Genomic DNA, 10,420 nt, shown 5'->3' with positions numbered 1-10,420 from the left:
GGGGGGCACAATAATTTGACTTTACATGGTGCAGCACAGTACCTTAATATGCTGCTGCTTCTGGCTTCTATTTACTATGACATGCTGGTGCACCTCAACATGGAGCAACCCCATTTTACTAAAATTCTGAATTCTTCTACCAACATGGTGTGGTGTGGCTATCTATGATCACTGCATAAAACCGGGGCAAACAGCAGGTCTAAAAAGTACAAAAGCTGGTATAACTGTAATGAATGACCTGCAGTCATCCGAAATGCGCAAAATCGCAAGGATTGGTCAAACTCAAACACTGCAGAGTTTAAGTAGTCCTGGCACAATTTTTTTCTTATGCGTGTGTAGCTGTCATTCAGTTAACTACACTACAAAACTTCAAATTCCTTCTATGCACAACAAATATATCCTTAACGCCAACATTTAAACATGTGCCAAAGGCTGTGTGGCCCCATAATCTGGTGACAACATTGCATGGTAGGTCACAAACAAATGATGCATGCTGCAGTTGTTCATGAGTAAGCCATGCGATTATTAGGTCATTGAAAACTGAGCATGTTAGGACCGCTATGCAGCAGAACATTGGTCTTTCTGTCTTGGTGCACACTGTGGAGTTGGTGCATGTTAAAAACCTCAGGCGATTAAAGTTAAGCAGGAGTCCGCAACTATGGCATGCCTCGTAATCGTATCGTGGTTTGTAACTTATAGAACACTAGAATTAAATTAATTTTAATTTAGATGTTTGAGAAGAGTCATAAGAAAATTTATTTAGTGAAGCAAGTCTTATCACACATTAAGAATCGCTCAAAGCACATGCAGCTTTCAGTGGCATGGTGTGGTCATAAAAGCTGCCATTTGGAACCAGAATAATATAAAAATATTCAGTCCAAAAGTTTAATGTCGGTGCACCTTTACATGTAAGCATGATGGACACATCTTTAAAGGCATGATCTAAATCCTGTGGAAGTATTTATTGGTGAATATCAAATGGCCCTACATCTAAGGAAGTTATAGGGTGTTATGATAACAGGAAGCCACAAGATTTTTGTTGTGCACTCTTCCTATAGAGACAATATAGGGCAGCAACAAAATAGTTGGGCCTAGTGAAGAATTCATTCAAGATCCTTGCCAATTTGGCAGGTTCACTATGATTAGAGATAATGAAGGCCAAGCACCTTGAAATGCATGCAAAACCTCATCAGCATTGCATCACTTATTTCAAATAACTTTCATTTTGTCATTCTGCCAGATTAAAAGGTCTCAAAAACCTGCTTGACTGGTTTCAAGAACTTTTCGAGAACAGTTTGGTTCCATTCGAATGCAGCATTGTCAGTCTTTAGTGAACTAGACGCATCTTTACTGATATGCAATTAGGTAGCTGAAAGCAGATGCTGTCAAAGTGCACGTGCAAGAGTGTTTGGAGTGGGCATTCCTGGGTTATGTAGCCAAGAAGGGAGTTTTGAGCTTAATGCACACAGCAGCTATAGCATATGAAAACCAGCATTTTACTCATTTTTTAGATACCGCAAGGCTTGCGCTAATGCTGGTCATAGTCTATTATAATTTCTACCATATATTGCCCTTGTCATGACAAGTTATTTTTATTGTCCTACAATATATTCCCTCTGTGTACAATCAACATCTCTGCCAAGGACAACAAAAGCAGTATGAATGGAAACTGCAGAATTCTCCATCTGCGGAGCTGGCTGGCTGATTGCCGTATTATATGCTTTGTGAGCTGGCATTGATGTGTAAATCTCAACTCATCTGCAAGAAGAGAGACTAGAATGACTGTTTGCCTGCGACATATGGCACATACCCATGACGAGGGATCGGCTAGGATTCCCCGTGAACACAACATCAAATAGCTTTATATTCCCACTAACTTGATAGTACATAATACTGATATGTAACAAAAATAAACAACAAAGTAACTGAAAAACGAACAGGTCTACTACGATTGAACCACAAGGGGAAAGATGGAAACATTTGTGTTAATTGTATGAAAAAAAATGTGCCTAAGATGTCATCTTCCCAGCAGCAACAATATGATTATGCAAAAATTGGAGGACGCTTATGCTTCGCCTTCAAGAGTGGAACGCGACAGCGTTCCCGTCGACCCGCCAAGGGGTGTAAGACAATGGGCTACGGCGCAGCGACTACGCGCCCCGCATCGGACGCGGTGAGCGTCGAGCAAAGCCGCGTTCGGAATGTGCGCCTGAGCAAGCGACGCACGCCTTAGAAACAGCTCGTTTCTAAGGCAACACCGCATTCACTATAGGCGCTTTTGTACCGCTTTGAAGCATCGAACTCGTGGCTCAGTGGTAGCGCCTCCGTCTCACACTCCGGAGACCCTGGTTCGATTCCCACCCAGCTCATCTTGCAAGTTGTTTTTTATTCATGAAGTGCCTGCTGGGATTTATCGCTCACGGTCAACGCCACCGACGCCGACGACACCGGCTTTTCTGCGACACGAGCTCCTTAACGCTGTCGCGTTAAAAACTAGCATTGCTCTTCAGGCACACCCCAGGCTGCTCACACCATTTTCTACAAGATTTGAAGCCCAACAGGCAAAAGGGATAAATACCTTCAGCATAAAAGAAGAGAGTTATTCTATTCCATATCCTCACATGAAACACAGCAATATTGTTACAAGCCATTTTCACACATTGAAGGCATCAGCAATGTGATGAAGACAATTGAAGCACTCATGTTCTTATTTACATTGCAATACAAACCTACACTAGGTCATATGAAGGTGCATGTGCCAAATTCAACCGTATACTGTTATGAGGGGGGGGGGCGAAATGCGAAAACACCCGTGTACTTAGATTTAGGTGCACGTTAAAGAACCCCAGGTGGTCGAAATTTCCGAAGGCCCCCACTACGGCGTGCCTCATAATCAGAAAGTGGTTTTGGCACGTAAAACCCCATAATTTAATTTTTTTTACTGTTATGAGGCACATGGAACAAACATTCCAAGGAAGTGAAATATTTGTAGTGCAGTTACTTAATTTGTCGAGTCAGAAGGGCAATGCGCTAAATACAAAAAAAACTTACAGGCCCACTATGCAATGCTTTTGCCAAACTATCCAAAACTTCAATGTGTGCAAGTCCACAATGACCAGGAAAAGAAGTAAACAAATTTCTTGAAGATGGAATGAAAAATGTTACGACAATTGAGAAATGAGTTCTTTGCTTTCTATTGGCACAGGGATAGACAGTCGGTGGGCACAATTTGAATTTGAACTCATGGCAGTGTTGCAGGGGCAAATACCACTCATACTTCCGAGAAGCGTCAGTTACAATGCTGAGTTGGAAGGGAAACTTTACAAATACTTCTTCGGAAGTTCAAGCATCTGATCAGTAAGTAGTTGAGCATGACTAGGGGAAATATAATCAATTTCACAAATAGCACCATTCCAAAAGAACTGGCACACTGCATTGATTTCTCAGGTGACAACTATTTTTCGAAAAGCCTCTGCGCGCCTTAATACAACCTGAGACAGCTTAAATCTAGGTCACATGGAATCGAAAAATACAGCAGCGGGTGTAACACTTAAATTTGCTGTCTCGCGAACATGAGCGAAAACTTCAATTTGAAAAGGTTTGCTCGAAAGGAAAACTCACGGCCGTAACGCTGCTGCCCATCGCCAGTTGTGTGAATAAAAAAAAAAACATCTGCACGATCAATAGACACTTCGTCGATATTTGAAGAAGATCGTTAGTGGATATCAAGAAATGTGCACTAGATAAGAGCGAAACATGTAACCGACTGACTGACGGAAGTAAGGCTCACAGGATTTTTCTCTGCCTACACCGATAACGCAGCACGTATTGTGCAATTAAATCGCCCGTAATGCGAAGCAATTACCGCACTCGATTGAAGTCGTCATCGCAGCGACGCGCTATTTATTTCTGGACCACGAAAAACAAGGTATTCACCTAGGTACAGCGGCGGTTTAGCTGTTGGCAAGCCCCTAACTCGCATATGACGAAAGCAAATGTCACGGAGTCCAAGCCCACGATTGCTCAAGTCAAACTGCGCTCGCACGAATATCGCGCACGTTGTGGGCTCGGTAGGTATGCCACGTTAGGTGGGCTCGGTAGCTGTGCCACGACACGGCTTAACACACTTCTGTTCACCATGCAGGATTTCGTTTGCGCTATCTCCTGCGTACTGTTCTCCGTTCTTCTGGGCCCGGTATCAGCCATCCACGTGAACTACCCTTTCTCGGCTAGCCTCGTCACCGTGGACAACTGGCGCCTACTTCCAGCGTTGGCCACTGTAGTTTCTGCGGCGCTGGAACCTGGAAACTGGACTGGAAACTTCAGCGGTAGCAGCCGGACGTGGCGGAAGTGGCTCGCGGACGCTCCTGTGCACGAGGCTTCAGCGACTTCGTTCGTAGCTAAGTAATCTTTTATCTTTATTAGCTAGTGTTTTGAGGTGTTTTCTTTTGCATGGAGTAGGGGCGCAAATTTTGAAATCTTGGTAGGAGTAGTAAACGCGTGTGTAAACGTACCGGCTTTGTCTAGGTCTGGCGGCTCCCCCGTTAGGCCTAGGCGGTAGGAGGGACCTAGTTGATAGGCTCGTTTAATTCTTTCAGCTAGCTCTTCGGATGCTTACATGGAGTAGGGAGTGATAATTCTTGTGTGTGGGATAGTGGTCGAGGTCGGCTTTGCGTGAGTGATTTGGCGAACTTGCTCGTTGGGCCTAGGGACGTAGGCCTAGCGATGAAATCGAAGAACGTGAAGGCCGAGCAAGTGCAGTGCGACGAGTGCCTGCGATGGTGCTTCCTCGACGAGTCTAAATTCCAGAATTTAGCAGACGCGGAGGGGTCTAGTTTCACGTGCAGGTCGTGCGAGGGCGTCAGGGAAGCCGTCCAAAAACTGGAAGGGAATTGGGCGGCGAAGTTCGAAGAGCTTAAGGCAAACCTGAGGGAGGAGCAGGAGAAGCGGGTAGCACTGCAGGCTAAAGTTGAAAATTTCGTCAAGATGGAGGCGGCCCAGGCCGCGCAGTTAGTAAGGACTGTGGCCGAGCTCGACGAAGAGAAAGAAAGGAGCGCCGAACTGAAAAAGCGGCTCGACGCACTTGAGACACGGGCAGCGGAGAATGTCGGGTCTGGACACCAAAGTGGTGGCAAAGACTCAGAAAGTAGGGTAGACCCTACAGGCGAAGTGGGAGGCAGGGAGCCAAAGCAAGCGGTCGCCAGCTCGCCGCCGGTAAATCGGCGTAGATATAGTGAAGCAGCGCAACACGCCCCGAGTGAGGCGACGCTGCAGCCACAGGAAGCTGGAAAGAGCGGCACCTACCTTGAGGGGACGCGGAAAAAGCAGGAGCCCAGGGGACAATGCCCTTTGTCGAGTCAGAATCATGCGGAAAAGGACACAGGGAAGCAGGGAGAGGTAGGAGAGAGTGAAAGGGTGGTTATCGCTGGCGACTCAATCATGGCTGGGTGCTCAAAAGCAATTGTGGAGAGGGTGAAAGGCGACAAAAGAGTGGCGGTGGGCACATTTCCAGGGCGGACACTGAGTGCTGTCATGGAGCGAGCAAAAGAAAAGCTCACGGAAAATGCCCACGTACGCAACCTTGTCGTAGTAGCAGGTGGGCTAAATGACGTCCTAAACAGGAAAGGGCCAGGACTAGCCCAGCGCTTGGCGAAGGGGGTGGACGACATGCGCGAGCTATCCCCTCAAGTGCAGATCGTGGTGTGCACGGTGCCGGAGGTGCCTGTGCGTGACAGTCACGTACAAAGAGCCGTAATGGCTGCCAATGAGGAAATATGGAAAATGAGCCGAGAGAAGGGCTTCGAGGTTGTCGAAGTAAACAGGGAAGTGAGAAGTTGTGGTGGTTTTAAACGAGATGGGATCCACTTCAATTACAGGCTAGCACGAGAAGTGGGCTGGCGACTTGGGGGTCGCGCTGTTGCTTTTTTAGGGGGCCCGCGGGCGCTCAGGAGGTCAGAGTAGGTAGTAATGAAAAAGGTCCCCTAGGGGAACATCAGAAGAGCATTGCCGTCGATAACAGAAAAAGAAGGAAAGCAAGAACAAGAGCTCGCCATGCAATAGGCTACATAAACATGCAGGGCGGCAGAAGAAAGGAAAAGTGGGCAGAGATTGAGGAGCATTTACATAGAGAACAAATAGGGGTGTATGCGGTTACAGAAACGCACCTTAGAGACACAGAAGAGCCGCCAGTTATTGAAAATTATGTACGGGAAGGGTGCAACAGAACTAAGTCGGAAAGAAAGGGAGGGGGAGTCGGAATGCTCATCCATCAGGGAGCCAAATGGAAAAGAGTAAATTCACAATGTCAAGAGCATCTTTGGTTTTCAGGTACAATGAGTGGGAAAGAAACGTGGCTGGGAGTTACGTATTTGTGGACCGGAAAAAATTGCACAGAGAAGAATAAAGAGTTACTGGAATGCATAAGCGCTGATATTAAGGGTTTCGGGAATGGTGCTGAGATTGTCCTATTAGGTGACATGAATGCCCACATACAGGATTTAGATGGCTATACCGACAATAATGGGAAGTCAGGGCCTAAGTGTGAGGCCTAAGTACAGGGCCTAAGTGTGAAGGACAGATCACGTGGGAAGTGGGAAACCGGCAATCGACCATTGATTACTGTCTGATGACAGAAGGAATTCATGATAAGTTGAGAGAAATGGTCATCGATGAGGAAGGGTTTAGCAGCATAGGGAGTGACCACAAACGCATCATTTTGAAAATGGGATATGTAGTTGGGAAAGAGAGCAAGGAAAGCACAATGGCCAGTCCAAATTTGAACGCTTAACAAATAGCAAATATAGTCACTAGAGTTGAAGAAGAACTTGGCAAGTGGCCAAGTAAGGAGTGGGAATATAGTGAGCTTCTAAGTGTAATAACGACAGAAATACGGAAAGAGAAACATGTTCGTTGGAAAGGAAAAAAGAAACCGAGAAGCTGGTGGAACAAGGAGATACGAGAAGCGATCGCCGAACGACAGAAAGCATCTCGAGAGCACAGGCAGGCAAAGAAGGCGCAGTTGCCACAGGATGAAATAACCAGTAAATGGGAAATATGCCGGGAGAAAAAGTCTAAGGTTCAAATACTGGTGCAAGCAAAATTAAAAGGTGAAAGTGAACGTTGGTTGTCAGAAATACGTGAGAAAAAGAAGGCCGCACCTAGAATATTTTGGAATCACATAAAATTATTAGGCAGGAAGTCAGCAACAATACAACATATCCTAGACGAAGATGAAAACAGACTGGAAGGAGAAGCGGCAATAAATTACATCCGAAACGCAACAGCCGAATCCTTCCAAGGCAATGACGAGGATGTACTTGATGAAAAAAAGAGCATGAAAGAGACCCAAAGGGAAAAGCAGCTGGTGCTGACAAATTTAAACTGGAAGAAAGCGGAAGAGAAAATTCCTAAGCGCACAGCCACAGGGCGAGACGAGGTTTCCGTTAGGCTGATAAATGAACTGGGACCAAAAAGTAAGGCAGCTCTGGTGAAAGCAGTGGAAAAAACTTTATGAGATAGACGAATACCAGACAGTTGGCGACAAAGTAGAATGAATTTAATTTATAAAGGTAAGGGGGAGAAAGACAGAATTCACTCGTATAGACCGTTGACCATTACATCGGTAATTTACAGGCAAGCAATGCAGGCTATCAAATTAAAGCTTCAAGCATGGGCAGAGAATAATGACAGTTTGGGAGAGCTTCAGAATGGCTTTAGAATAGGTAGGCGTTTGGATGATAACTTGTTTGTTCTTACTCAGTGTATCGAAATATCAAAAGCAGAAAGCAGACCGTTGTATGTGGCCTTTTTGGACATTACAGGAGCATACGACAACGTAGACCGCAACATTTTGTGGGATATTCTGGAAGGGGAAGGCTTAGGTAACGATTTTCTACAGCTTTTGAGAGAGATTTACCTAGAAAATACCGTTTGCGTTGATTGGGAAGGGATGAGAAGCGCAGAGAAAGTTCAAATCAACAAGGGACTGAGGCAGGGGTGCCCTTTATCCCCGCTGCTTTTTATGATGTACATGGTGAGGATGGAGAGGGCGCTAGAAGGAAGTATTATCGGGTTTAATCTCTCATACAAACAGGCAGGTACAGTAATAGAGCAGCAACTCCCAGGTTTTTTTTATGCGGACGACATTGTGTTGCTCGCTAACAAGCAAAGTGATTTGGAACGTCTGGCTAATATCTGTGGACAGGAAGGCAACAATTTAGGTTTGAAATTTAGTGTTAGAAAATCAGGTGTTATGGTATTCAATGAAAACAATGAACAGACAGTGGAGAAACAGGGCCAAGAAATACCTCGGGTAACAGAATATAAACACCTTGGTATATGGATAAACGAAGGCAATGGATATATGGAAACACAGGAAAAAACCATAACACTCAAGGGGAAGAGAAATGCAGCCATAATGAAGCACAGAGCGCTATGGGGATACAATAGGTACGAGGTCCTCCGAGGTATGTGGAAAGGGGTAATGGTTCTAGGACTTACTTTTGGAAATGTGGTTGTTTGCTTTAAATCAGGGGTACAATCAGGGCTCGACGGAAACCAAAGGTCAGTGGGTCGCCTCGCATTGGGCGCTCACGGGAAGACCACAAATGAAGCTGTGCAGGGGGATTTTTTTTTTAATGCGAGGATAAATGCCTCAGGGCATACAAGGGTATGGGATGGGGGTGAATAAGGATGATTAAATGAATGAAAATAGATTTGCTGACCTAATGAAGTCCAAGAGGGATCGATAATGCGGTCCCTGCGTCCAAGCAGTGTAATGGCTCAGATTATGCGGCGAGAGTCCCGCTGCTGCGAGGTGCCGGAGCCTCGTCGGTTTCAGTGCAGGGCAAACCCACACCAGGTGGTGGATGTCGGCTTCAACATTTGGCGACTTGCACAGTGGACACTCAGGACCAGGATATAGCGGGCGAAAGTGCGGCCACTTCCTAGTCACGGCAGGAGTGAGGGCAACCCCGACCCGGATCCTCCGAAGTGCAACCTCCTCTGCACGGGTAAGACCGCGGGGAAGGTTTACCGCACACGGAGGTATGAGAGCACGTGTGCGGCGCCGGAGGTGCTCCTTTCTTGTTAAAAGGAGGGTGGCATCATCTAGGTGAAAGAGTTGAGGCGGTGACGATGGAGAGGTCGTTAGACGGGTCGCAGAATCCGCACGGCTTTGGAAGCTTAGAAGGTCGCGTGGGATCCACTCGACAGATATTGACTGCGGGATGCGTGCCGCCAGAATATGTATCTGTTGGCATATGTCAGGGCTGCGACTGACGCGTCGCAGAAGGCGCGTCGCCTGGAGGGCATCAGTGCGGATGACGATGCGGGCCGTGGGGACCAAGGGAAAGGCGGCCACAGAGCACAACGCTTCTCGGACAGCAAGGAGCTCAGCACAAAAGGAGGAAGGAGGTTCTTGGACTTGAAACCGGGTCGTCTTATTAAGGGCAGGTGCGCATGGGCAATAAATTGCAGTGGTTGTTTCACAGCCCTTAATGCTTGCATCAACGTAAAGGACTATGGAGCCAAGCGGCAGGTGGGCATCTTGATCTACAATTCGGTCACGAAGCGATGCCGCCGCGTGAGTTGATGTCGGGCGATGTATATCAGTTGGCTTGTTGTCATTCAGCTGTACAAAACTCCAGGGAGGAAGAACTGGCGATGGTGGTGGTAGAAGCGAGTTCGAGAAAGCGTAAGCCCTGAGAGCACTCGTTGCGTGTGAAAGGCTGGCCTTAAGCCTGCGAGCATCACGCCGCTGCTGCACCAGCTCATCTAGTGTGTTGAGCTGCGCATTTTCTTGGAGAGCCACGATCGGGGTGATGCGGGGAAGGCAAGTGATGACCCTCATTGCCTCGCGTTAACAACCTCACGGCGATCCCATTGTGCCCTCGTCAATTGCTGGAATTGGGCTTGATAAATAAGGCGTGGTTGCACTACCGCCTTTACCAACTGTCGCGCAACATATGAGCTGGCGCCGCCCATTTTAGGAGCAATGCGCCTAATCAGACCCAACGTTTGAATTGCCTGCTTTTTAGCGCTGGAGAGCCAAGCAGTTCCGGTTCCGGACTCGTGTACCGTCAGACCCAGAATTTTTATAGTTGAACATTGTTGAAGAGGGGTTCCGGATAGATGAAGACGAATGGGAGTTGCAGAGAGTTTACGCCGGCCCCAGCGATTGGCGACTGACATGTAAGCAGATTTGCTGACGGAAAGCCTAAGGCCGACCGAAGAAGCGTAAGTTGTCGTGATATCTAAAGCTGATTGAAGGGCAGCGGCTTGAGTCAGCAGGTCGTGATGAGTGCTCCATACCGTGATGTCATCAGCGTACAACAAGAACTTTATGTCGGGTACATCGTGTAAGCGCCATGCAAGCGGGATGAAAGCAATATTCAATAATGTGGGTGATAATACAGATCCC

The sequence above is a fragment of the Dermacentor albipictus genome, chromosome 3 (genome assembly GCF_038994185.2).
Source record: "Dermacentor albipictus isolate Rhodes 1998 colony chromosome 3, USDA_Dalb.pri_finalv2, whole genome shotgun sequence".
NCBI classification, from domain to species: domain Eukaryota; kingdom Metazoa; phylum Arthropoda; class Arachnida; order Ixodida; family Ixodidae; genus Dermacentor; species Dermacentor albipictus.
Note: the sequence above shows the minus strand (reverse complement) of the source record.